The sequence below is a fragment of the Oncorhynchus mykiss genome, chromosome 18, assembly GCF_057628025.1.
Source record: "Oncorhynchus mykiss isolate SJ-2025 chromosome 18, ASM5762802v1, whole genome shotgun sequence".
NCBI classification, from domain to species: Eukaryota; Metazoa; Chordata; class Actinopteri; order Salmoniformes; family Salmonidae; genus Oncorhynchus; species Oncorhynchus mykiss.
In genome coordinates, this window is record NC_143039.1 from 38,151,796 (window position 1) to 38,170,380 (window position 18,585).

Below are 18,585 nucleotides of genomic sequence, written 5' to 3' on the forward strand. Positions count from 1 at the left end.
TTTGGCAGAACGGATGTACTCAAGGTTCCTATGGTCAGTCCAAACGACAAAAGGAACGGTCGCCCCCTCCAACCACTGTCGCCATTCGCCTAGGGCTAACCGGATGGCGAGCAGTTCGCGGTTACCCACATCATAGTTACGTTCCGACGGCGACAGGCGATGAGAAAAATACGCGCATGGGTGGACCTTGTCGTCAGAGAGGGAGCGCTGAGAAAGAATGGCTCCCACGCCCACCTCTGACGCGTCAACCTCGACAACGAACTGTCTAGAGACGTCAGGTGTAACAAGGATAGGAGCGGATGTAAAACGATTCTTGAGGAGATCAAAAGCTCCCTGGGCGGAAACGGACCACTTAAAGCACGTCTTGACAGAAGTAAGGGCTGTGAGAGGAGCTGCCACCTGACCGAAATTACGGATGAAACGACGATAGAAGTTCGCGAAGCCGAGAAAGCGCTGCAGCTCGACGCGTGACTTAGGGACGGGCCAATCAATGACAGCTTGGACCTTAGCGGGATCCATCTTAATGCCTTCAGCGGAAATAACAGAACCGAGAAATGTGACGGAGGAGGCATGAAAAGTGCACTTCTCAGCCTTCACAAAAAGACAATTCTCTAAAAGGCGCTGGAGGACACGTCGAACGTGCTGAACATGAATCTGGAGTGACGGTGAAAAAATCAGGATATCGTCAAGGTAAACGAAAACAAAGATGTTCAGCATGTCTCTCAGGACATCATTGACTAATGCCTGAAAGACAGCTGGAGCGTTAGCGAGGCCGAAAGGAAGAACCCGATATTCAAAGTGCCCTAACGGAGTGTTAAACGCCGTCTTCCACTCGTCCCCCTCCCTGATGCGCACGAGATGGTAAGCGTTACGAAGGTCCAACTTAGTGAAAAACCTGGCTCCCTGCAGAATCTCGAAGGCTGAAGACATAAGAGGAAGCGGATAACGATTCTTCACTGTTATGTCATTCAGCCCTCGATAATCTATGCAGGGGCACAGAGACCCGTCCTTCTTCTTGACAAAAAAAAACCCCGCTCCGGCGGGAGAGGAGGAGGGGACTATGGTACCGGCGTCAAGAGCTACAGACAAATAATCTTCGAGAGCCTTACGTTCGGGAGCCGACAGAGAGTATAGTCTACCCCGGGGGGGGGGGGTTCCCGGAAGGAGATCAATACTACAATCATACGACCGGTGTGTAGGAAGAGAGGTGGCCCTGGACCGACTGAACACCGTGCGCAGATCGTGATATTCCTCCGGCACCCCTGTCAAATCACCAGGCTCCTCCTGTGAAGAAGAGACAGAGGAAACAGGAGGGATAGCAGACATTAAACATTTCACATGACAAGAGACGTTCCAGGAGAGGATAAAATTACTAGACCAGTTAATGGAAGGATTATGACAAACTAGCCAGGGATGGCCCAAAACAACAGGTGTAAAAGGTGAACGAAAAATTAAAAAAGAAATGGTTTCACTATGATTACCAGAAACAGTGAGGGTTAAAGGTAGCGTCTCACGCTGAATCCTGGGGAGAGGACTACCATCCAGGGCGAACAAGGCCGTGGGCTCCTTTAACTGTCTGAGAGGAATGTCATGTTCCCGAGCCCAGGTCTCGTCCATAAAACAGCCCTCCGCCCCAGAGTCTATTAAGGCACTGCAGGAAGCTGACGAACCGGTCCAGCGTAGATGGACCGACAAGGTAGTGCAGGATCTTGAAGGAGAGACAGGAGTAGTAGCGCTCACCAGTAGCCCTCCGCTTACTGATGAGCTCTGGCCTTTTACTGGACATGAAGTGACAAAATGACCAGCGGAACCGCAATAGAGACAGAGGCGGTTGGTGATTCTCCGTTCCCTCTCCTTAGTCGAGATGCGGATACCTCCCAGCTGCATGGGCTCAGCACCCGAGCCGGCAGAGGAAGATGGTAGTGATGCGGAGAGGGGGGCAACGGAGAACGCGAGCTCCTTTCCACGAGCTCGGTGACGAAGATCAACCCGTCGCTCAATGCGAATAGCGAGTTCAATCAAGGAATCCACGCTGGAAGGAACCTCCCGGGAGAGAATCTCATCCTTTACCTCTGCGCGGAGACCCTCCAGAAAACGAGCGAGCAAAGCCGGCTCGTTCCAGCCACTGGAGGCAGCAAGAGTGCGAAACTCAATAGAGTAGTCTGTTATGGATCGATTACCTTGACATAGGGAAGACAGGGCCCTGGAAGCCTCCTCCCCAAAAACAGATCGATCAAAAACCCGTATCATCTCCTCCTTAAAGTCCTGATACTGGTTAGTACACTCAGCCCTTGCCTCCCAGATTGCCGTGCCCCACTCACGAGCCCGTCCAATAAGGAGAGATATGACGTAGGCGACACGAGCAGTGCTCCTGGAGAAAGTGTAGGGCTGGAGAGAAAACACAATATCACACTGGGTGAGGAACGAGCGGCATTCAGTGGGCTCCCCAGAGTAACACGGCGGGTTATTGATTCTGGGCTCCGGAGATTCGAAAGCCCTGGAAGTGGCCGGTGGATCGAGGCGGAGATGGTGAACCTGTTCTGTGAGGTTGGAGACTTGGGTGGCCAGGGTCTCAACGGCATGTCGAGCAGCAGACAATTCCTGCTCGTGTCTGCCTAGCATCGCTCCCTGGATCCCGACGGCTGAGTGGAGAGGATCCGAAGTCGCTGGGTCCATTCTTGGTCGGATTCTTCTGTTACGGTGCGTGAATGAGGACCCAAAAGCGAATTAACTTAAACAGAGCTTCTTTAATTACCAAACATAGGTAGGCTCAGACGGACCGGCAGATTCCGACAGGACAAGACAAGGTTACAGCAAACATGACGACAGTCTGGTTCAGGCATGAAACACAACAAACAAGAATCCGACAAGGACAGGAGCAGAAACAGAGAGAGATATAGGGACCTAATCAGAGGGAAAAAGGGAACAGGTGGGAAAAGGGGTGACGAGGTGGTTAGGAGGAGACAAGACACAGCTGGGGGAAAGAGGGGGAGAAAAGGTAACCTAACAACGACCAGCAGAGGGAGACAGGGTGAAGGGAAAGGACAGAGACAAGACACAACATGACAGTACATGACAACAACAAATATACATTTTGTCTCGGGAACAGAAGTGGAGAAATGTCTTTCTTTCAGCATCTCTTGAGAAAATGTGAATGCAACATGGTATCTTTGACACTGTTATGCAAGCAGACAGTATTTAAACCACATACAATATGCACCCAATTTGAACTGAAGTATTATAAGAAACCTGTTTCATCGTTTTCCCAGCTTCTCATTTCGTTGAAACCGCTCAAACTGATGATATTTGGACATTTCGCAGAGGAACAAGCATTCCACTGTTTTGGAGTTATTGCATTTTTTCCGGTCCCTAAACGAAAGACAACTTTATGAGTGTTAACTAGAATACTAATGCATTCATTCTATCGATGTAAGACATTATTCTGGTGAGCACTACTTTATTTAGTCTTCTGGGGCAACAAGTTTTGACCGAAGAGAACCTGCATGTATCTAACTACAGTTGACAAATAAATGGCCAACCAAATGTCAGAGATTATAAGCAGAAATGTATCTAAATTAGGGGTGAAAGTAGCCTAAGCCAGTGGGCTACAAGGTCCAGTATAGAGTATCAGCAAAATCAATGATTATGGTGGATAGAACTGTGCAGGTAGCCAACTTTCTGAAGTGATTTGTTTGACAATCAGATGTAAACATCTTCACACAACACCCAGGATTTCCGAAACTAAGCCTAAGCCCACTAAGCCCATGAAAAACAACAGTAAACGGGGTAAGATGCCACAATATCCTGTCTAAAATCAGCAGATCCGAGGCATCTTATCCAGGATTCTCAAAACCAGGATTCACGCTTTTTCGGGTTATTGTAAACAGGATATGATGTTTATTTAACTCAAAAACAGAATAGTTGAGTATCCCGAATAATAATGGGATATTGGTGTGTAATGCAGATATTGAGCGACTGTCACGCCCTGACCATAGTTTACTTTGTATTTTCTATGTTTTGATTGGTCAGGGTGTGATCTGAGTGGGTATTCTATGTTTCATGTCTTGTTTGTCTATTTCTATGTTCAGCCTGATATGGTTCTCAGTCAGAGGCAGGTGTTCGTCATTGTCTCTGATTGGGAACCATATTTAGGTAGCCTGGGTTTCACTGTGTGTTTGTGGGTGATTGTTCCTGTCCTTAGTGTTAGTTTGCACCAGTTTAGGCTGTTTCGGTTTTCATTACGTTTATTATTTTGCACTGTTTGTATTTAGATTCGTGTTGCTATAGTCAATAAACATGGATCGTAATCTACACGCCGCATTTTGGTCCGACTCTCCTTCACATACAGAAAACCGTGACAGAATCACCCACCACAAAAGGACCAAGCAGCGTGTCAACAGGCAGGAGCAGCGCGAGGAGATGCGCAATAAGGATTTCTGGACATGGGAGGAAATCCTCGACGGGAGAGGACCCTGGGCTAAACCAGGGGAGTGTAGCCGCCCAAAGGTGCAGCGGGAGAAGAAACAACAGGAGCAGCCCAAAGAGGAGTGCAGTATGGAGTATACGACTTGGGAGGAGATCGACAGGTGGGCGGCCGACCCAGGGAGAGTGCCGGAGCCCGCCTGGGATTCGATGGAGCAGTGCGCGGAAGGATATAGGAGAATGGAGTTTGCGAAGCAAGCAAGGCGGCGCGGACGGAGGCCCCATAGTCAGCCCCAAAAATTTCTTGGGGGGGGGGCTCAGGGAGAGTGTGGCAGAGTCAGGAGCCAGACCTGAGCCAACTCTCCCTGTTTATCGTGAGGAGCCAAGGAGGAGAGCAGAACCAGAGCCGGTGTTGGAGGTGAGTGAAACAGAGACTGTGAAGGAGTTAATGGGGAAATTGGAGGAGAGAGAAATGAGGGAGTTGCTGTGTTGGTGCATTTTGCATAGAATTCGCCTGACGGAACGTGTCAGGGATTTGATGGCACCTGGGTTAGCGCTCCATACTCGTCCTGAGGTCCGTTTTAGTCGGCTGGTGAAGTTGGTTCCAGTCTCACGCATCAGGCCTCCTGTGCCCATCCCTAGCCTTGCACGTCCTGTGCCAGCACTATGCATCAGGCCTACAGTGCGCCTCGCCTGTTCAGCGCAGCCAGAGCCTCTCTCATCTCATGCGCTATCGGAGTCTTCCGCCTGTTCAGCGCAGCTAGAGCCTCTCTCCTCTCCTGCGCTGCCGGAGTCTCCCGCCTGTTCAGCGCAGCCAGAGCCTCTCTTCTCTACTGCGCTATCGGAGTCTCCCGACTGTTCAGCGCAGCCAGAGCCTTTCTACTCTCCTGCGCTGCCGGAGTCTCCCGCCTGTTCAGCGCAGCCAGAGCCTTTCTGCTCTCCTGCGCTGCCGGAATCTCCCGCCTGTTCAGCGCAGCCGGAGCCTCTCTCCTCTCCTGCGCTGTCGGAGTCTCCCGCCTGTTCAGCGCAGCCAGAACTGCCAGTCTGCATGAAGCAGCCCGAGCTGCCAGTCTGCAAGGAGCTGCCAGTCTGCAAGGAGCTGCCAGTCTGCAAGGAGCTGCCAGTCTGCAAGGAGCTGTCAGTCTGCATGGAGCAGCCTGAGCTGTCAGTCTGCATGGAGCAGCCTGAGCTGTCAGTCTGCATGGAGCAGCCTGAGCTGTCCGTCTGCATGGAGCAGCCTGAGCTGTCAGTTTGCAAGGAGCAGCCAGAACTGTCAGTCTACATGAAGCAGCCAGAGCTGCCAGTCTGCAAGGAGCTGCCAGTCTGCAAGGAGCTGCCAGTCTGCAAGGAGCTGCCAGTCTGCAAGGAGCTGCCAGTCTGCAAGGAGCTGCCAGTCTGCAAGGAGCTGCCAGCCTGCAAGGAGCTGCCAGTCTGCAAGGAGCCGCCAGAGCTGCCTGTCTGCAGGATGCCGCTAAAGCTGCCAGCCTGCAAGGAGCTGCCAGCCTGCAAGGAGCTGCCAGTCTGCAAGGAGCTGCCAGTCTGCAAGGAGCTGCCAGTCTGCAAGGAGCTGCCAGTCTGCAAGGAGCTGCCAGTCTGCAAGGAGCTGCCAGCCTGCAAGGAGCTGTCAGTCTGCATGGAGCAGCCTGAGCTGTCAGTCTGCATGGAGCAGCCTGAGCTGTCCGTCTGCATGAAGCAGCCCGAGCTGTCAGTTTGCAAGGAGCAGCCAGAGCTGTTAGTCTACATGAAGCAGCCAGAGCTGCCAGTCTGCAAGGAGCTGCCAGTCTGCAAGGAGCTGCCAGTCTGCAAGGAGCTGCCAGTCTGCAAGGAGCTGCCAGTCTGCAAGGAGCTGCCAGCCTGCAAGGAGCTGCCAGCCTGCAAGGAGCTGTCAGTCTGCATGGAGCTGCCAGTCTCCAAGGAGCAGCCAGAGCTGCCAGTCGGCATGGAGCTGCCAGTCAGCATGGAGCAGCCAGAGCTGCCAGTCAGCATTGAGCAGCCAGTCAGCATGGAGCAGCCAGATCTGCCGGTCGACCAGACTCTCCCAGATCTGCCGGTCGACCAGACTCTCCCAGATCTGCCGGTCGACCAGACTCTTCCAGATCTGCCAGTCGACCAGACTCTTCCAGATCTGCCAGTCGACCAGACTCTTCCAGATCTGCCCGTCGTCCAGACTCTTCCAGATCTGCCCGTCGTCCAGACTCTTCCAGATCTGCCCGTCGTCCAGACTCTTCCAGATCTGCCAGTCGTCCAGACTCTTCCAGATCTGCCAGTCGTCCAGACTCTTCCAGATCTGCCAGTCGACCAGACTCTTCCAGATCTGCCAGTCGACCAGACTCTTCCAGATCTGCCCGTCGTCCAGACTCTTCCAGATCTGCCCGTCGTCCAGACTCTTCCAGATCTGCCAGTCGTCCAGACTCTTCCAGATCTGCCAGTCGTCCAGACTCTTCCAGATCTGCCAGTCGTCCAGACTCTTCCAGATCTGCCAGTCGTCCAGACTCTTCCAGATCTGCCAGTCGTCCAGACTCTTCCAGATCTGCCAGTCGACCAGACTCTTCCAGATCTGCCAGTCGACCAGACTTTTCCAGATCTGCCAGTCGACCAGACTCTTCCAGATCTGCCAGTCGTCCAGACTCTTCCAGATCTGCCAGTCGTCCAGACTCTCTCAGATCCGCCAGTCGTCCAGACTCTCCCAGATCCGCCAGTCGACCAGATTCTCCCAGATCCGCCAGTCGACCAGATTCTCCCAGATCCGCCAGTCGACCAGATTCTCCCAGATCCGCCAGTCGACCAGATTCTCCCAGATCCGCCAGTCGACCAGATTCTCCCAGATCCGCCAGTCGACCAGATTCTCCCAGATCCGCCAGTCGACCAGATTCTCCCAGATCCGCCAGTCGACCAGATTCTCCCAGATCCGCCAGTCGACCAGATTCTCCCAGATCCGCCAGTCGACCAGATTCTCCCAGATCCGCCAGTCGACCAGATTCTCCCAGATCCGCCAGTCGACCAGATTCTCCCAGATCCGCCAGTCGACCAGATTCTTCCAGATCTGCTAGTCGACCAGGATCTGCTGAAACCGCCAGCCAGCCAGGTTCTGGTAGTTTCTACTACCTGCCTGGGCTTCTTCTCAGTGCTGAGCTTCTTCTCAGTGCTGAGCTTCCTCTCAGTGCTGAGCTACCCATCTGTCCCGAGTTACCTCTGTCCCGAGCTGTCCCTCTGTCCCATGTTATCATTGTGGTGGGTAACCTATTTAGGGACGTTTAGGAGGGGGATTAAAACTGTCATGGAGTGGGGTCCACGTCCAGTGCCAGAGCCGCCACCGCGGACAGATGCCCACCCAGACCCTCCCCTATAGGTTCAGGTTTTGCGGCCGGAGTCCGCACCTTGGGGGGGGGGGTACTGTCACGCCCTGACCATAGTTTACTTTGTATTTTCTATGTTTTGATTGGTCAGGGTGTGATCTGAGTGGGTATTCTATGTTTCATGTCTTGTTTGTCTATTTCTATGTTCAGCCTGATATGGTTCTCAGTCAGAGGCAGGTGTTCGTCATTGTCTCTGATTGGGAACCATATTTAGGTAGCCTGGGTTTCACTGTGTGTTTGTGGGTGATTGTTCCTGTCCTTAGTGTTAGTTTGCACCAGTTTAGGCTGTTTCGGTTTTCATTACGTTTATTATTTTGCACTGTTTGTATTTAGATTCGTGTTGCTATAGTCAATAAACATGGATCGTAATCTACACGCCGCATTTTGGTCCGACTCTCCTTCACATACAGAAAACCGTGACAGCGACGCCTTTGTGATATTTTAACAACCATCTAATTTTGCCAATAATGTTAAATAAATATTTGATGTAATGTTAATTGTGTAGCTCCACTGTGTAACCCCACAATAGACCAGGTGAAAAGAGCAACATTAACTTTGCTGCACATTATGCACATTACAAATGGCTACATAAAACCACATAACATGCTAATAGTGTCAGAAATAGCTAAATATAAAACACAAAAGAGGGCACCAGTGCAGCAACACAATTGTGACCTTATTTGGGGATTAAAATCTGTTGAAACAACACAGGAAACCTTTTCAGGTTGTTTATTAGTAAATGTGTCATATACACGTTTTATGGTAATTATTTTACAGCTTGCTGTAATTATAGAATTTTAAATTACTATTCATATTTGACCCAACACTATACACGTCAGCTGCTACAGCGACTGAAATGACTGCGACACTTAACAAAGCTGTAGGTTGTTTCAGAATGGGTTACGACTAAATATTTCCAAAACTAAAACCATTGTATATGGGACAAATCATTCACTAAACCCTGCTCTAAACCCTGCTCTACGTCTCATAATGAATCATGTGGAAATTGAGCAAGTTGAGGTTACTAAACTGCTTGGAGTAACCCTGGATTGCAAACTGTCATGGTCAAAACATGTTGATATAACAGTAGCTAAGATGGGGAGAAGTCTGTGAATAATAAAGCACTGCTCTGCCTTCTTAACAACACTATCAACAAGGCAGGTCCTAAAGGCCCCGGTTTTGTGACACCAAGACTACCGTTCTGTAGTGTGGTCAGGTGCCACAAAGAGGGACTTGGGAAAATTGCAGTTGGCTTAAGAACAGCAAAAGTATAACGGAGAGATAATATTAATGACATGCATGTCAATCTCTCATGGCTCAAAGTGGAAGAGAGATTGACTTCATCATTACTTGTTTTTGTAAGAGGTGTTGACAAGCTGAATGTACCGAGCTGTCTGTTTAACATCCATGCATACCTCACAAAACATGCCACCAGAGGTCTCTTCACAGTCCCCAAGTCCAGAACAAACTATGGGAGGCGCACAGCACTAAACTCAGCAAAAAAAATAATAATAACTGTCAACTGCGTTTATTTTCAGCAAATTTAACATGTGTAAATATTTTTATGACCATAAGATTCAACAACTGAGACATAAACTGAACAAGTTCCACAGACATGTGACTAACATAAATTTAATAATGTGTCCCTGAACAAAGGAGGGGGGTCAAAATCAAAAGTAACAGTCAGTATCTGGTGTAGCCACCAGCTGCATTAAATACTGCAGTGCATCTCCTCCTCACGGACTGCACCAGATTTGCCGTTTTTTGCTGTGAGATGTTACCCCACTCTTCCACCAAGGCACCTGCAACTTCCCTTACATTTCTGGTGGGGAATGGCCCTAGCCCTCACCCTCCGATCCAACAGGTCCCAGACGTGCTCAATGAGATTGAGATCCGGGCTCTTTGCTGGCCATGGCAGAACACTGAGATTCCTGTCTTGCAGGAAATCACGCACAGAACAAGCAGTATTGCTGGTGGCATTGTCATGCTGGGGGTTCATGTCAGGATGAGCCTGCAGGAGGAAGGCTACCACATGAGGGAGGAGGATGTCTTCCCTGTAACGCACAGCGTTGAGATTGCCTGCAATGACAACAAGCTCAGTCCGATGATGCTGTGACACACCACCCCAGACCATGACGGACCCTCCACCTTCAAATCGATCCCCAGAGTACAGGCCCCGGTGGAACGCTCATTCCTTCGACGATAAACGCGAATCTGACCCTCACCCCTGGTGAGACAAAACTGTGACTTGTCAGTGAAGAGCACTTTTTGCCAGTCCTGTCTGGTCCAGTGACGGTGGGTTTGTGCCCATAGGTGATGTTGTTGCCGGTGATGTCTGGAGAGGACCTGCCTTACAACAGGCCTACAAGCCCTCAGCCCAGCCTCTCTCAGCCTATTGCGGACAGTCTGAGCACTGATGGAGGGATTGTGCGTTCCTGGTGTAACTCGGGCAGTTGTTGTTGCCATCCTGTATCTGTCCCGCAGGTGTGATGGTCCTGTGCAAGCGTTGTTACATGTGGTCTGCCACTGCGAGGACAATCAGCTGTCCATCCTGTCTCCCTGTAGCGCTGTCTTAGGTGTCTCACAGTACGGACATTGCAATTTTTTGCCCTGACCACATCTGCAGTCCTCATGCCTCCTTGTAGCATGCCTAAGGCACGTTCACGCAGATGAGCAGCGACCCTGGGCATCTTTCTTTTGGTGTTTTTCAAAGTCAGTAAAAAGGCCTCTTTTAGTGTCCTAAGTTTTCATAACTGTGACCTTAATTGCCTTCCGTCTGTAAGCTGTTAGTGTCTTAACGACCATTCCACGGGTGCATGATCATTAATTGTTTATGGTTCATTGAACAAGCATGGGAAACAGTGTTTAAACCCTTTACAATGAAGATCTGTGAAGGTATTTGTATTTTTTACAAATTATCTTTGAAAGACAGGGTCCTGAGAAAGGCACGTTTCTTTTTGAGCTGAGTTTACATAGAGCCATGACTACATGGAACCCTATTCCATATCAGGCAACTGATGCAAGCAGTAGAATCAGATTTAAATAGCAGGTAAAAATACACCTTATGGAACAACAGGTACTGTGAAGAGACACACACAAAGGTACAGACACATGCATACGCACACATTGTGATATTGTTGTATGGTGGTATTGAACATTTTGTGTTGTGGATATTTGGTGGTGTAGGGATGTTATATGATGTACTGTTTTATCTTTAGCTCATTCAGTGCAAACAGTTCACTGTTATATCTTTTGTTTTATATGTAATGTGGGTGCTTTGGTGTGTTTGGACCCCAGGAAGAGTAGCTGGGGGATACCTAATTAATACAAATGCAAATTATACACTGAGCATATAAAATATTAAGAACACCTGCTCTTTCCATGACAGACTGACCAGGTGAATCCAGGTGAAAGCTATGATCCCTTATTGATGTTAGATGTTAAATCCACTTCAATCAGTGGAGATGAAGGGGAGGAGACAGGTTAAAGAAGGATTTTTGACACAACTGTGGGAAGCATAAAGTATTGGAGTATGTGGAATGCTTTTGACACCTTGTAGAGCATGCCCTAACGAATTGGGGCTGTTCTGAGGACAAATATTGAGTGCAACTCAATATTAAGAAGGTCTTCCTAATGTTTGGTAAAACTCTGTGTGTCTGGGACAATCTTCGCTTTATGGGTTGTCTCAGCTAAGTTCCTCCCGCGTCAGACAGGTTTGTGACATTAGTGAAGTGATGTGGTGACTAGTGTTGTTGTGAGCTCACGGGATAACAGTGGCGAAGACTTGGCTTCAGAAGCTGGACAGACAGAGTAAAACATGGTCATTAAAGTATACTAGTAGACGAGGCAGTGGTTTTGGTTGGACAGTTGGAAAGCTTGCTGATGAGAGTGGTTTGAGGGAGTTGCAGGTTAGCCCTTTGTGATAGGGGATGTTCCTCCGTGGTTACTCCCAGATCCTGTTGTTGATCTAACCTTGGTAGAGAAAAGGAACGAATGGTCAGAAGTCAGTGATATAAGGAAACTGGTTAACAATTACATTGGTAGAAATGTTTCACAGTTGGATCCAAGGACCCAGATAGTAGGCGCACAGGAGCAGGCATTAGAAGACTAACAGATGCACTAACAGATGCACTGTCAGTATACTCAGTTGAACTGTTGGCAATAATAGTTGCCTTCCAGTGGGTGGAGGAAGTACAACCTATTATAATTATAGTATGCTGAGATTCTCTGTCTGTATTGAATCATCTGGTAAATCTAATAGGAGTGACCTACTATTGGAAGTATTAATGTTGTTATGATGAATTGAGAGAATGGGTACAGTAGACTGATTCTGCTGTGTCCCAGCACATTTGGGTGTGGAAGGGAATGAAATTGTAGACCAGCTAGCCAAGAGCTTTGAAACAAGATATCATTGATGTTAATGTTCCACTGGGTAGAGGTGAGCCCAAATGTAACATCAGAGCCATTTTGACAGATGTGTAGCAGAATAGATGGGACTCTGAGCACAAGTATTTACAGTGCATTTGGAAAGTATTCAGACCCCTTCCCCTTTTCCACTTTTTCTTACATTACAGCCTTATTATAAAATGGATAAAAATAAAAAAAAACATTGCATCATTGCACTTAAGAAATTGTACATTGAACTTGTGATTACATGTGGTTGGCAAGCATGTGAATGGTTTGTGTCTGGAGTGTATGGTCGGTGAAAGGTGGAGCGTGTTGTTATATTGTTGTAAGTATGTTAAAGAGAGGGAAAGTGTATGGCCATTGATGTTAGACGAGGTTGGGAAAGGATTTAGGGGATGGGGTAAGATTCTATTAGAAGTTAGTAGGGCTCTTTTTTATTTTCTCCGAGGTACTGAGTTAGGTAGGATGATTTAGAAATGTTATAAACCGTGATTGACCAAACACAGTAGTTGGCGGCATGCACCTTTAACGTTGGTTTGCGGACTACCATTATATCATAGCAGAGCTCGCGCAATCTGGATGTATTGTACGAAGCTAGTTGTGAGCGGAATGCGACTTTGTAATTCCGAGTACAGCAGCTGTCAAGATTCAATTTACACACTTGCGCTTTACAATCAAATACATACGTCAATAATTGATGTGTGCAGGACCGCTTGCATCCGTTTATTTAGCACATGTTGGACCGCTTGCAAGCACATTTGCACGTGCTTATTTGACGCGTATAGGGGTTAATTTAGCGCCTGCACCTGCTTACTTTACACGCGTAGCATTAAAAAGATTGCGTTTTGACCACGTGCTTTAAGACCAAATCGGCCTTTCATAATATTGAAGCATGTCGAGGTATCGTCCAGGCACAACGGACGACTGAACGACACATTTGGAGTTAGCAGTTGAGTTGTCTGCTAATCAACATTAGCTATTTTGAGAACTGTCAAATTAGCTAGTTACTTGTCTGTCACATTAGACCCAAGGGACTGTGGACTACCGCCAGCTACATCCTATTATTTTGCACTCAGTTGTTACCTTGTGGCCCTGCAATACACTATTTAGGCCGCTTCTATTGAAATGAAGAAGCGGGTATGCTTTCTCCAAGGACACTCAGCCAACGTTAGTGTCACCAAGCAAACTGATCTTCAGACCCAGTGCACCATGTACAGGGGCGGAAAGAAATGGACTCGACCAACAGGATACTAACTACACGGGGTTGAAGACCTACAACAGCCTCCCACAACCAGAAAGATCCATTGTTATTGGCTCAGGAAGGAATTGCTACTTGGTATGGAAAACATGGGATTTCACATAGCTACTACAACTGACCTTACTGGTATTGACGGTAGTAATTATTTGTACTGTAATTGCAGGTATAGCTGTGGACCCACTGTCTATGACCATGCTCACCTGGGGAACCCACTCTCAAAGTATTTTTTTCAATGATACAAAAATGAAATGTGATAAGTTGATTTTGCTATACTGATACCGCTGAGCTTTTCTCTCTCTCATAGCGCCTATGTCAGATTTGACATCATCCAGATGGATCTATCCAGGGTCTTTGGCATTAATGTCATCCATGTCATGGTCATCAGACATCGATGATAAAGTCATCAGAAGAGCTTTGGAGGTAGGCTTATTATACCTCTGATGCAGCACCTATAATTGAGATGCTTTTGTGCTGATGATATTGGTGTAATTTTCATAATTTTATTATATTTTTGACATTGCAGAAAATCATGTCTCCAACAATCCTGGCCAGAATGCCCTTAGAGGAATTTAAAAATGACATGTTAGCCGTGAAGGTGTGTGAGTATGTAATGTTTGTTGGGTGGAAGAAAGGAGCTTTTGTTAGCTGTGTACTATATAGTACTTACCCTGCATACATTAATTACTGCACATATATTTGATATGCATGTTTCTTTATATTTTTCAAGGTTCTTCCTCCTGCTGTGCACTTGAGGGTCACTGAGACTATACCGCAAATCGTGGCTTTCATCGAGGGCATCATCAGAATTGAACACGCCTATGCCACAAAACAAGGTATGTCTATATGTAAAAGTCATTGTTACATTCTCAAGGCAAGATCAGTTTGCAAATAGTTGCAGAATCTGAATTCCGTGTGTTCATTCTGCTGCAAGGGACGTGCATTTCGATATCAGGTTCATCGGGGACTGTTACGGCAAGCTTATGGGTGCTGGAGATGCAGCTGGTGAGCCTGGTACGTGTTTACATCACTTCATTGTGACATGTTTTTGTCACACAGTGACTCTAACTTCTGTTGTGTTTGGAAGACTACAGTCTACAGTATGTTACTTTAAGACCATAAGCAAGGCAATGATTGACTAACTAATACATGCTTTGGGTAGGAACTAAGCTTTAACATACTGTTTCCTAGCGGACACAGAGAAACGGAACAGCAGGGATTTTGCCCTGTGTAAGGCTTCCAAGCCTCAGGAGCAGCCCTGGAAGTCTCCCTGGGGCAAGAGAAGACCCGGCTGCCACATCGAATGCTCCACCATTGCACTATGCTAGCTCAGTGTGAGGCCTACTGCCAGTGTGGCCAGTAAGGGAACTACTTCTTGCACTCAGGTAGGACTCCACAGTCCTGTGACATGTAGGTTGTGTTCAGTAGGGCACACCGTAGCAAAACGGACAGTATCGTTTCATATTGTACATGTCCAAGGAAGTCTCTTTCTGTTTCAGTCGGTTTTATTTAGTTTGAAAGATGATAAACATGACTGTGATGCCCACTTCGATGGATTATGCTTTACGACGTGGATATTCAGCTAGCGGGATATACGCTGCACCGGCAAGCTAGAAGAGCACACTCCGAGGGGGGGTGGTCTGTGCATATTTGTAAACAACAGCTGGTGCACGAAATCTAAGGAAGTCTCAAGATTTTGCTCGCCTGAAGTAGAGCATATTGTGATAAATTGCAGTCCACACTACTTGCCGAGAGAGTTTTCAGCTATACTTTTCGTGGCTGTTTTATTTACCACCACAGACAGATGTTGGCACTAATACCACACTCAGTCAGCTGTATCAGGAAATAAGCAAACAGGAAACCACTCACCCAGAGGCGGCGCTCCTAGTGGCTGGAGACTTTAATGTAGGGAAACTTAAATCAGTTCTATCAAATTTGTATCAACATGTAAAATGTGCAACCAGAGGGAAATCAAATCAGGATCACCTGTACTCTACACACAGAGATGTATACAAAGCTCTCCCTCGCCCTCCATTTGGTAAATCCGACCACAACTCTATTCACCTGATTCCTGCTTACAAGCAAAAATTAAAGAAGGATACACCAGTGACTCGGTCTATAAAAAAGTGGTCAGATGAAGCTAATGCTAAACTACAGGACTGTTTTGCTATCACAGATTGGAACATGTTCCGGGATTCTTCTGATGGCATTGAAGGGTACACCACATCAGTCACTGGCTTTATCAATAAGTGCATTGAGCACGTCGTCCCCACAGTGACTGTATGTACATACCCAAGCCATAAGATTTCTGAACAGGTAATCAAATAGCTTCCCGGACTATTTGTATTGTGGGTCCCCCCCCCAACCCCTCTTTTATGCTGCTGCTACTCTCTGTTTATCATGTATGCATAGTCACTTTAACTATATTTTCATGTACATACTACCTCAATTGGCCCGACCAACCAGTGCTTCCACACATTGGCTAACCGGGCTATCTGCATTGTGTCCCGCCACCCGCTAACCCCTCTTTTACACTACTGCTATTCTGTTCATCATATATGAATAGTCACTTTAACCATATCTGCATGTACATACTACCTCAATCGGCCTGACTAACCAGTGTCTATGTATCCTCGCTACTGTTATAGCCTCGCTACTGTATATAGACTCGCGACAGTTTTTCACTTTTTGTCTTTGTCTTTTTACTGTTTTTATTTCTTTACTTACCTATTGTTCACCTAATACCTTTTTTGCACTATTGGTTAGTAAGCATTTCACTGTTGTATTCGGCGCACGTGACAATGAATTCCAAATGTTCTTCCTGCTGACCAAATACAGATCAGGTGTGAACACTTTTTGGTGGTTTTTGTGGTACACTGGTTTTCATTTTACTCAAGTGATGTTGAGCTCATCGTTTTTGTTGTTCATAGCAATCAACTACAGTGACGCCAGCTTGAACGAAGCCTGGAGCTCCCTGGCAACCATTACTGCCTTCACCCATGATGCCAAGGCCTACATGAGGGGCCAGCTGCAGTGCCAGGCTGTGCAGGAGGGGGCATTATGGGAAAGGTAGGGCCTACATCTCCTTTCTGCTATTATACTTATATGCAGTGTAGTACAGCTTTGAATACATACAGAAGTTCATTCTAATTCAGGAACATCGCATCAGGAGAGTCACTTGCATTCTCAGTTGATTGAGACATTACTGCAATTTTCAGTTTTGATGATTGTTGGTATAATTTCATAATTCCAATATGTTTTCATTAATTGAATTCACTTATTCTATTTTATGAGAATTTGTAAGATTCTTATTTGCATAAAATAGACAGAGACCAGTCTTATCAAAAATAGATAATAGTATTTATTCTCGGAGCCGCGGTGCCATGTAACAACGAACGACAGTTTATATACAAAATATGACATCATAGGTTATAAAATATTCTTTCTCCCAACAGTTCAAAACTTCATTCTAGATAAACCTTCTGAAGTTTTCATCCATCACCATTCAGCAGACAGTTCCAGCTAATGGAAAACCTAAGAAAACACACACTGCCTTATCTGAACATTCCAGAGCTAAGTTGAGGTGGTTCAACCATAGGTTTATGACCCTTTCTGCTTACTTAAAAAAAAAACCTGGCTGGAATGGTATTTATTTAATGTAATGACCCCCCTGTTTCAGGCTCCACAATCCCTCACTTATGAATTAATATTGTTAATCAGATATAATAAAACAGAGTATAAGTTTACTTAGTTACAGTTCTATTTCAAATGGGGATATTGTTTAGTCATTATTCATAAAATTCCTAACAATGATGCCTTTGTCAAGGTGATATATTTGCTTGCATATTTTACACAAGGTGGGTCACTCATGTCTATGTTTAATAAGTCTGGTTGAACAGTTAATTTTCCTACCATAGCCCATGTCCTTCAGACGGTAAACAGATAAACCTTGACCAATTCCTTGGCGTCTGTGTTTTCAAGGTTGGCTGAAACCAAAGCAAACGTCGTCAGATGACTTTGATACGCCAAGGGTCGTCAACGCCATCATGAGCCTTGTTTTACCATGGGAACCGCCATCTTCAGCCCATCACTAAGGTAACCTGTCAAGATGAGAACCATGACAAACGTAGCGTACCCCTCTGAGGAACAGGTTCAGGCTAAGAATGTCAACATCTCAGCATGTCAGCACAACTAACCTGAATAAGATGTAACATCACAAGTCATACCTTCACACATTGCATTGAATTGTTACAAAGATGACACAATTTATCATGTAGATTTTCCTGTGTTTCATAAGGTGATGGCTTATGGTGTACCACTGAATGGATTAAATCCCTGCCTTTTTCCAGTGCAACATATGATTGTGTACATGGTGTGTGTGCACCATTTTAATGGTAAATGTCCATAAACGTTACACTTTTCTTTCTGTGGTTAAAATGGCACCAATTATGGGCTTAAAATCAGGTTATTTATAATAATTATACTATTTTATGTTACATTTTAGTAATTTAGCAGACACTTTTATCCAGAGCATACTGGTCCCCGGTGGGAATCGAACGCACAACCCTGGCGTTGCAAGCGCCATGCAATACCAACTGAGCCACACAGGACCATAAGGTACCATAACCCTAACTGGTTTACTTGTTCCCATATCTCACCTATCTTCACCTTCAGGAGGCTCATTCTGTAGATTCTTCGGGGACCCTAGAGAACATAGTGGAGCAGTTGGCTCCGTAGCGATGTGCGGACCTTCGCTTTGTCCGTGGAAGACATGCCCCTTGGAGAGCCCACCCATGCCAGTCCAACACCACACTCAGAAAGGGTACCCCTCCTCACAGCCTGCGACACCCTGCGTGAAAGACCTTGCACCTTTGGGAGGGCACATAAGGGTTAGTGTGTGTAGGTCAGTGGAATGTTCCTCAAAGGAGGAAGGGGAAGACGATCCTACTCACTGAATTTCATAAAAATAGTGAAACTTTAAGTTGTCCTTTTGAGAAAATCTATACTAAATATATGCACTTCAAATAACTGATTTAAAACACACTGTTTTGAAATAAAGGTCTACAGTAGAATCAACAACATTCTCTCGGGTAGCACCATTGTGTAGCCGGAGGACAGCTATTTTTTGTCATCTGGGTACATTGA

At 46.7% G+C, this 18,585-nt stretch overlaps 1 pseudogene; it reads left to right on the top strand.

The window, feature by feature from the left end:
- The first annotated feature begins 13,077 nt into the window (after nt 1-13,077).
- On the top strand, nt 13,078-18,395 carry LOC110496792 (putative cysteine--tRNA ligase, mitochondrial; annotated as a pseudogene).
- The last annotated feature ends 190 nt before the right edge of the window (nt 18,396-18,585 follow it).